At 46.9% G+C, this 10,103-nt stretch overlaps 1 pseudogene; it reads left to right on the top strand.

Moving 5' to 3' along the window:
• Nucleotides 1-9,594: 9,594 nt before the first annotated feature.
• On the top strand, nucleotides 9,595-9,710 carry LOC136650166 (5S ribosomal RNA; annotated as a pseudogene).
• Nucleotides 9,711-10,103: the final 393 nt, after the last annotated feature.

Genomic DNA, 10,103 nt, shown 5'->3' with positions numbered 1-10,103 from the left:
AACATTGAAATTTAGCTTTACCTTTACCTTAGCTCAGGGGTTCCATCTCTAATAAATTCATTTGTGTAAATTTGTTCAAATTTTAAATGTAAATTAATTCATTTTTCCCTGCACCCCCCCCCCCCACCCACACAGTGTCAGAGAGAAGATGTGGCCCTCCTGTCAAAATGTTTGGACACCCCTGCCTTAGCTTTACCTAAGTGAGCACCTAATCTAACCTGAGGGAGGGGTTCTAAGCTTCAGTAATCTGAGGCACAGTAATTTAGATTCTTAGGTCCAGTAAATTGGGGCACAGAAGCTAGGTGAGGGCAATAAAAATAAATACATAAGTGTGTACTTAGGTCTACTCTGAGCAAGAGCAGAGTCCTACTTGTGAATAAGAGCCCAAGATGCAGGCACTTGGAAAATAAATAAAACAGAGGAGGATAAAGAGGAAAGCAAGCTTTTCTATTTTATTTAAATTTACATTATACTCAACCCAAGTTAAACTTAATCTCAGTTAGAACATAATTTAAAAGTTCAGTAAATTGGGACACAGGATCTAGGCAAGAGCAATAAATAAATAAGTGCACACTTAATAAAAGCAGGAAGACATAATTTAGACAGGGAGCTAAAGCACAAGTCTAGAAGGTTCACTCTGAGTAGACCAGAGTTTTATCTGTGAGTAGGTGCCCAAACTAAACAGAGGAAGAGGGTAGTAAAGGGAGAAAGCATACTTAGTGTCTTTATAAACAGGAATAAAAAGGATTTAAACCCAAGTTCTGCCAAGTCCAAAAACTCTTAAACCAGTTCAGTTTAAACTCAAAGTAAAAACCAGCTTGGGGATTAAAAAAAGTCCAGCCTAAGAGAGCTGACTTAGGAGGGTAGGAATCTAGGAAAGGCCAGTTCCAAGCCAGCCAGGGCAAATAGGCATAGCCATTGACCTTTAGGAGTTGCTAAGAGCCATATTAGGTATATTCAAGCACCCTATTCAGGAACCTACAGATTTGATTAAGCCCATGACCAGGCTGTGCAGTTCCCAGGACTGTGTCTATTGTCTTCCTGATCTTTGGAGATCTCACCTGGGAAGTCCAGCCCCTTTTCAATCAGCAAGGAGGGAAGGGGGGAGGAACTAGCTAAGAGTTTAAATCTAGAGCTTGCTACTGCATGAGCCTCTGCACAAAGTGTGCATGGGAACCAAGTGCGTCCTGGAACCAAGTGCCAAGACAGAGTGAGTTCAGCAGCAGTACGAGGAAGCCAGGACCTCAGGTACTGCCCTTCACTTCTTTTGAGAAGAGGGGCAGGAAACCAGTGAAAGGTTTTTAAGTACCCCTAAACAAAAACTAGGCAGCCAGCAGCAGGGTGGGGGCTATCCAGTGTTTTGCATTGAGTGTCACATGTATTACTATATGCCTCTGGGGCATGTCATAAGAGCTCCAGAGACTCAGGGAACACGTCTGCTCCCTTGAAGCCTTGGTTGCCAACCTGGAGAAGCAGAGGCAGGCAGAGAAGGACTATGGGGAGACTTCCGAGGATGAGCAGGCTTCATCCCACTGTCAGGTGTGTGGCGCCTCAGCTGCCCAGGTGAGGAGTCATTCTGGAGGACCTCATTCTTGAGAGGAGGGAAACGATCCCCTAGGGGAGAACCTCTTCTTCATGGGGCAGGGTCCATATCCAATTGCACTAAGGATACTCCCCGGTGGGAGGGGGGATCAGGGGCTTCTTGTAGTGGGTGATTCGATTGTCAGGAACATAGAGAGGGGGGTTTGCGACGGTTGTGAGGACTGCATGGTCACTTCCTGCCTGGTGCAAAGATTGCAGACGTCACTTCTCGTCTAGATAGACTGGTAGAGAGTGCTGGGGAGGAGGTAGTGGTTGTAGTGCGTATTGGCACCAAGGATGTGGGGAAGTGTCCTGAAGCCAAATTTAGGCTATTGAGTAGGAAGCTGAAAACCATGACCCCAAAGGTAGTGTTCTTGGAAGCGCTGCCTGTTCCATGCGCAGGGCCAACTAGGCAGGTGGAGATCAGGGGTCTCAATGCATGGATGAGACGGTGGTGTAGGGAGGAGGGATTTAGATTCGTTAGGCACTGGGGAACGTTCTGGGACAAGCGGAGCCTGTACAAGAGGGACGGGCTTCACTTGAACCAGAATGGAACCAGATCGCTGGTGCATAACATTAAAAAGGTGGCAGAGCAGCTTTTAAACTGACCCCTGGGGGAAAGCCGACAGGAGCTGAGGGGCATCTGGTTTGGGACTCCTCATCCCTATGGGACAAAGATGGGGAGGTTAGAGAACAACAAGGTAGGGACAGAGTAGGAGTAGGAATTGGGAATGGAAGCATGACGCACAATGAGAGGTTAACATAAGAACAGCCCTGCTGGATCAGGCCATAGGCCCATCTAGTCCAGCTTCCTGTATCTCACAGTGGCCCACCAAATGCCCCAGGGAGCACACAAGACAACAAGAGACCTGCATCCTGGTGCCCTCCCTTGCATCTGGCATTCTGACATAGCCCATTTCTAAAATTAGGTGGTTGCACATACACATCATGTAGTCCATACTCCCTCATACCTGAGCGGCTTCCAGTATTATTGGTTGTTTTTCACAGAATGTAGAAAGCTGATATTTGGCGTATGACACTCTGATTATTGGAAAAGTCTGAGAATGAGATAGGATGATATCCCTACTTCAAAATGTAGGACTGAAAGTATACCCCAAACTGCTTAGATTACAGAGTGTGGACCGCATCCCCAGGGGGACAATCCTTCCCACCCTAGATCTGCCATCAACACAATTAAACACACTTTTGAGTCACAGTAATGTGTCACAAATACAAATCAGGTGTGATGACAGACAATGAAATGATGTTTACCAATAGGGTACAGAGTCATCTGGAACTTGGGAGAAAATGTGGGGATGCGGGAATCTCAATCATCATATAAAATCCTAACTACAACACATAACCCAACTGTTGGGTTGTTGTGGGGCAAAAGATCCCCAAACTTAACATCTTGTTTCCAAGAAGGGCAAGTCCCAAGTGCTTGATCCTGGCATAGGGGAAGAAAGAATCCCTCATCTTGGCCAGGGAACCATTTTTAACCCTTTCAGACCCTAGCAATTGACAGCGGAAGCATCAGCACATACAGTGCTACATAGTTTGATGTATCGCTAAATGAATTTACTCCTGCAGCCATTTCAGTACTGTAGGAATTCTGGATGACTCAGACACAGGAAGAAGCCAGCTATGCCTGCATTTTAAAGTTGTAAATAATGTTGTCAATTTCAATTTGGGATCAAGTCAGTTTTCTTTCTTCCTATCATGACTTGATTTAAAGTCCTGTGGAGCCTGTATACCTCTCTGTTCCTGAATTCCTAGGGAGCTTTGATCAGGGCTCCTCAAGTGGAGAAAGGTAGGGAAGACTTGACTGAGATTGGGCATGCAATTACTTCAAAGAAATTATATTTATCTGAGTTGAATAATCAGTGAATTGTTCATACTTCACAATTATTGTTTTTCAAACCCTCTCGGTGGGTATTCTCTAGCCCAGCTGAATTTTGCATGATGTGACATTTGTGCAGCCTCTTTGTCTTGCCCCAGTTCCATAATTTTTTTATGTGTATGTGAAAATGAACACCTCCTAAAAGAACTTCCAATTGTCCCCAACAAACACATCCCAGAACCCTCGACTTGAACTAAACCTCACTGTGGATTGTGTGTCTGTCTACCTGTCCATGATCACAGCCATCATGCGAGAGATCTGCCTATGGCCCAGAGAAATATTTCTGCCTCTGCCTCACTGAGGAAGCCAAGCAGAACTGGGCCTGGAAGCTGACTGGATGAAAGTCAGTCACTCAGTCAGGGGACCATAAATAAGCGCCTTGAAGCATTTTGAAAGGTGAGTGCGGTGTAAGGAAGTTGTTGTTGGCAACCTTCAGTCTCGAAAGACTCTGGTATCGCGCTCTGAATGGTGGTTCTGGCACAGTGTCTAGTGTGGCTGAAAAGGCCAATTCAGGAGTGACAATCCTTTCCACACCGGGAGCAAGTGCATTCTGTCCCTGGTCTGTCTCCCTGGCTATGGGCCTTCCTTCTTTGCCTCTTAGCCTCAGACTGTTGGCAAAGTGTCTCTTCAAACTGGGAAAGGCCATGCTGCACAGCCTGCCTCCACGCGGGCCGCTCAGAGGCCAGGGTTTCCCACCTGTTGAGGTCCACTCCTAAGGCCTTCAGATCCCTCTTGCAGATGTCCTTGTATCGCAGCTGTGGTCTACCTGTAGGGCGCTTTCTCTGATCCACAATGTCTTCTTGAAAATCCACAATGGGCATGTCCACAAACTCAGCAGTCCCAAAGGCATCTCGGTTCTTGCTGTTGGTGGCTCGGAGACCTTTCTGATCTTGCACAAACCTGGCTGTCAACCCATTTTCCAGACACCATTCCTGCTCACCCTTCCATGTGAACACCCGGAAAACTAAGATGTGCAGCTCTTGGTCTGCACAGAATGTTTTTTAATATATCCATAACCAAAAATTCATGGTACAAGAGGCCAAAGTGCTCAAGGACATAAGAACAGCCCCACTGGATCAGGCCATAGGCCCATCTAGTCCAGCTTCTTGTATCACACAGTGGCTCACCAAATGCCCCAGGGAGCACACCAGATAACAAGAGACCTCATCCTGGTGCCCTCCCTTGCATCTGGCATTCTGACATAGCCCATTTCTAAAATCAGGAGGTTGCACATGCACATCTTGGCTTGTAACCCATAATGGATTTTTTCTCCAGAAACTTGTGCAATCCCCTTTTAAAGGCATCCAGGCCAGATGCCGTCACCACATCCTGTGGCAAGGAGTTCCACAGACCAACCACACACTGAGTAAAGAAATATTTTCTTTTGTCTGTCCTGACCCTCCCAACACTCAATTTTAGTGGCTGTCCCCTGGTTCTGGTGTTATGTGAGAGTGTAAAGAGCATCTCCCTATCCACTCTGTCCATTCCCTGCATAATTTTGTATGTCTCAATCATGTCCCCCCTCAGGCGCCTCTTTTCTAGGCTGAAGAGGCCCAAATGCCGTAGCCTTTTCTCATAAGGAAGGTGCCCCAGCCCAGTAATCATCTTAGTCGCTCTCTTTTGCACCTTTTCCATTTCCACTATATCCTTTCAGACGGAAAGCTCTTCAACCTCTCCAGACTGAGAGCAAAATCCAAAGTCCAGCTGAAATGTCTGCGTGACTTCCTCTTTGCCGACGATGCAGCTGTCACTACCCACTCTGCCAAAGATCTCCAGCAGCTCATGGATCGTTTTAGCAAGGCCTGCCAAGATTTTGGACTGACAATCAGCCTGAAGAAAACACAGGTCATGGTTCAGGATGTGGACTCACCTCCCTGCATTACAATCTCTGAGCATGAACTGGAGGTTGTCCATGACTTTGTGTACCTTGGCTCAACGATCTCCGACACTCATTCTCTCGATGCCGAGCTAAACAGGCGCATCGGTAAAGCAGCTACCACGTTTTCCAGACTCACAAAGAGAGTCTGGTCCAACAAGAAGCTGACGGAACATACCAAGATCCAGGTCTACAGAGCTTGCGTCCTGAGTACACTTCTGTACTGCAGCGAGTCATGGACTCTTCGCCCACAACAGGAGAGGAAACTGAGTGCTTTCCACATGCGCTGCCTCCGACGCATCCTCGGCATCACCTGGCAGGACAAAGTTCCAAACAACACAGTCCTGGAACGTGCTGGAATCCCTAGCATGTATTCACTGCTGAAACAGAGACGCCTGCGTTGGCTTGGTCATGTCGTGAGAATGGATGATGGCCGGATCCCAAAGGATCTCCTCTATGGAGAACTCGTGCAAGGAAAGCGCCCTACAGGTAGACCACAGCTGCGATACAAGGACATCTGCAAGAGGGATCTGAAGGCCTTAGGGATGGACCTCAACAAGTGGGAATCCCTGGCCTCTGAGCGGCCCGCTTGGAGGCAGGCTGTGCAGCATGGCCTTTCCCAGTTTGAAGAGACACTTTGCCAACAGTCTGAGGCTAAGAGGCAAAGAAGGAAGGCTCATAGCCAGGGAGACAGACCAGGGACAGACTGCACTTGCTCCCGGTGTGGAAGGGATTGTCACTCCCGGATTGGCCTTTTCAGCCACACTAGACGCTGTGCCAGAACCACCTTTCAGAGCGCGATACCATAGTCTTTCGAGACTGAAGGTTGCCAATACAATATCCTTTTTGAGATGCGGCAACCAGAACTGGACAGAATACTCCAGGTGTGGCCTTACCATCGATTTGTACAACAGCATTATAATATTAGCCGTTTTATTCTCAATCCCTTTTCTAATGATCCCAAGCATAGAATTGGCCTTCTTTACTGCCGCTGCACATTGGATCAACAGGACAGGAAATGTATGAAGTGTAGAAGCAGATAATTCAGAGATAAAGACTACACAGCAGCAGAGGGGAACACAAAGCTTATGCTCTCTTTGTGCGTCAATCTACACTTTTGAGTTCCTTCAGCCCCAATCCAGTCTCTTAATTTTTTTTTAAGAAAGCTTCACTTCTTCAGATTTTACTAAGGCTGTCGGCATCAAAGATTTTCCAGGTATTTTGGAAAAGAGGAAAATTCCCCCATTACACAGACTGTATGTCAAACAACCTTACTGCCTTTCTAGATAAAATAATTCCGCACACCTAATTTTACAGCATTTGCCTTTCCATGTGGGAGATATTTCAAGGAGAAAAAAAATCAAGTGTCTTCTCATGAAAGTCAAATCAGTCCTTATCAAATTGAAAGGACATTTTTCCCCCTTTGGGTTTAGCATATTTCCATTTTCCATGTTCTTTAGCAGGTGAATTTTTGAACAAAGTCATCAGGTAAAAACTTACACACCTTCTGGCAGCTTTTATGGTGGAGCTTCCAGATGAAGGACAAATGCGGAGAGAACAGATTTGGCTTTTAGCAGAGTAGCTTTTCATTTGCAAATATTAACGTCTGACCCTGGCATGCTCTCCAGCATCTTTCACCCCATTTTACAGATACAGAAATTGAGCCTCCTGGAAAACGAAGGGCTACTCAAGCTTTAGCTAAAGTATATCAAAATCATAATAAGCCAGTTAGCTTGCAAAGAGCCATGCTTTGGGGGGGGGGGGAATTCAGGGTCTGCTGGTAGAGATGGCACCTGTCCCAAATGCCCTGGCTGTATGCCAGATGCTGCCCCTCCCAGACTGGTGATGAACCAGCCTCTGCTCCTCCCACTCTCTGGGCTGGAAAAGGAAGAAGGGGCACTTCCATTTTCAATCCAGGTAGTGCTGGGAGGAGGAGGTGCAGTAGGGTCAAGTGGCAGAGGGGGCTGAGGACTTCCCACCAATCTACTACCTGAGGCAGCTGCCTTAGATGGGCCAGGCCTGGTTAGAGATCTGGACTGTATGCAGCAGGTCAGTGAGAGTTCCTGACTTTCAGTAGTTTAGCAAAAGCAGATAAAATTGCAAGTATGAAAACAAAATGCAATTGCTGGCCGTGTACTAATAATAATCACACCTCTCAGCCTTAGTTTTACTCACCTGTAAAATGGGGTATTAATTGCTTGCCTTTGACCTTGGTGCAGCTCTGCTGGCCAGTTCTGAGTTTACTTTTAGGTTCCCTGGTCTGTAGTTACTCAAATATAGCTTGGTACTTGAACATGCAGGTTATCTCAGTGTATGATTCATGGGGTTAATTGTGTCCACCTCTTGCACCTTCATTTTGCAGGTGGCTATCTGTACACTCTCTCTCTCTCTCTCTCTCTCTCTCTCTCTCTCTCACACACACACACACACACACACACACACACACACACACACTTTATGTCTGACTCTGACAGGCAGACCTTGGGTTGGTCTAATACATGGGTTTCAAAACCCTGGCCCGGGGGGCCTCACCTGGCCCGTGTAAGGAATTGATCCCTCCTGTAGCACGTGGTGGGGAAGCTTGACTGTTCTGGCCCACAGCAACCTGCTGATGGGCCAGGAATGCAGAGCCTTGTGTGGAGAGATGCTTCTGCTGAAGAGGATTCTCCGAAGATCACCCCTGAAGACCAAAAGAGAGCGTGGGGGAGGGGCAGGGGGAGAGAAAGAGAGGCCAACACAAGAGTAACTTCTTCCTGATTCTCAGCTCTCCAAAATTATAACACACCCTTTGGAAACCTGAGAGAAGGAGTTCCAGATAAAGTCAATACCCTGATCAGTTTGTGGCAAATCAGTCCTGCAATACATACTGAATACATGTTTTCTTGTTATAAATTATTTCTCAGATTTCTCCCAACTTTACTTATTACTCAATTGTTCCTCAACTCTTTATCCCGCCATCACATTAATTCTCACCCAAATCCCTCCAAATAATTTCTCTGTCAATTTCCCCCCCCCAAACATTGATTATCTACCGTATTTCTCCTTTCAAAAATAAATTCTCCCAAAATTAACTTTCCTTTTCAAAATCCATCCCCCCCTCTTCTTCTACAATCATATTTGCCTTCTGCTCCAGCAAATCCTGTTTCAAAGTCCATTTCCCTCTCTTCCATCTCTAATGTATTTATTACTTAAACTTATTAATTTAATTTTCCAGTCTTCAGCACCATGTCAGACCTACAATGTGACCCTCGTGCTGAAAAGTTTGGAGACCCCTGTTCTAATAAGTACAATTGATCCTGTAAGTCAGAAGCCTACACACTTCCGCTGATGGCCGTTTCACACATGAGCCGCGCTGAGTGCCCTTCATTGGGATAGAAAGGCGGGATATAAATTCTATAAATAAATAAAATAAATACACAGCAGAAAACCTCTGGCAGGGAGCTGCAGCCAGTCCTGGCTGTTGCACATTGCTGTGGCCCTGTCATCCCCCAGCACCTTAGAGAGGTGTGCTTTCTCCCCTCTTGGGAGAGCATCCAGTCCCATGGGACCCTGCTTGTGGTCTGGAATGGTACAGCCCAGGCACAGTTTTACTATCTCCTCTAGTGCTTGGAATGAATGGGGCCTCAGAGTTTCTGGGGATTGCTGCTGCTGACGTGCATGATGGCACCATTATACTCCCCGCTTGACAGCAGCCCGGGTCCCCGTGGCCCCCAAAGTAATTTCCAAGTTACGACTGGAATCGATGCAGCATTTAATGCTTTTTCACTCAGCAGAAAGATTTGGTGGAGGGCGGGAGGAGTCCTTTAAGCGATCAACATCTTTATTAATTTTGGTTAGCATGGTCAGTAGAGCAGGGATTATGAGGCCTGGGATATGCAGGGAGTGGGGCGGGCAGTCGCTCGACTCAATACAAATCATCAATCTTGCCAGACACAACCAGCATGTCAGGAGCAGCATTTCCTACAGGGCCTTATGGATGAAAACACTCTTGCAATGGTTTCAGCTGGATCAGCAGGCACCTCCTCGTGGCAGGGTGAGATGACACAGCACGGAATGCCGGAGCAGTGCTCAGAGCAAGGCTCCCCTCTCTCTCCCCGTCATGGAGGCCTGCGAAATAATGGTAACCTTGCCTGATGGTGATGGGTTCAGCAACTGTCGTTGAATCACGGGATGCGAGGGAAGGAAACAAACAGAATCTTCAGCCAAGTTTCGGTTTGTTGAAGGTGATCCTTAGCTGAAACACAGTGTTCCCCTGCACATGCCCGATCTCGTCTGATCTTGGAAGCTAAGCAGGGTCAGGCCTGGTTAGTACTTGGATGGGAGACCACCTGGGAATACCGGGTGCTGTAGGCTTATACCATAGTCTTTCGAGACTGAAGGTTGCCAACCAGTGTTCAGCGAGGCAGACAGAGGGAAATGCAGTATGGGGAAATAATTTCTTTTATTGACTAACGCTCCACCAAAATTTGCACTGACAGATTTTCCAGACCACTTAATACAAATCTCCAAACAGAACCAAATCGCCAAATCTCTCTTTTTACTTGCCTTTTCCATTCCTCCTGCACCCCTTTGATTTTTTTACTCTTCCTGTTGTTGTTAACCCCTTCCCCCCCCTCCCAACAAAATCTGGACTGCAAACCTCTCAGGTTAGGACCCTGTGATTTGTCTTCTGGTGTTCTGTGAAGGGCCGGGCACAGGGATGGTATAATGGCATCACTCAAATGAAGATGGGTCATCCCTGTTGAC

Source organism: Tiliqua scincoides, chromosome 4, assembly GCF_035046505.1.
Source record: "Tiliqua scincoides isolate rTilSci1 chromosome 4, rTilSci1.hap2, whole genome shotgun sequence".
In the NCBI taxonomy this organism is placed as follows: domain Eukaryota; kingdom Metazoa; phylum Chordata; class Lepidosauria; order Squamata; family Scincidae; genus Tiliqua; species Tiliqua scincoides.
This window is presented reverse-complemented; position numbering and strand designations above follow the sequence as displayed.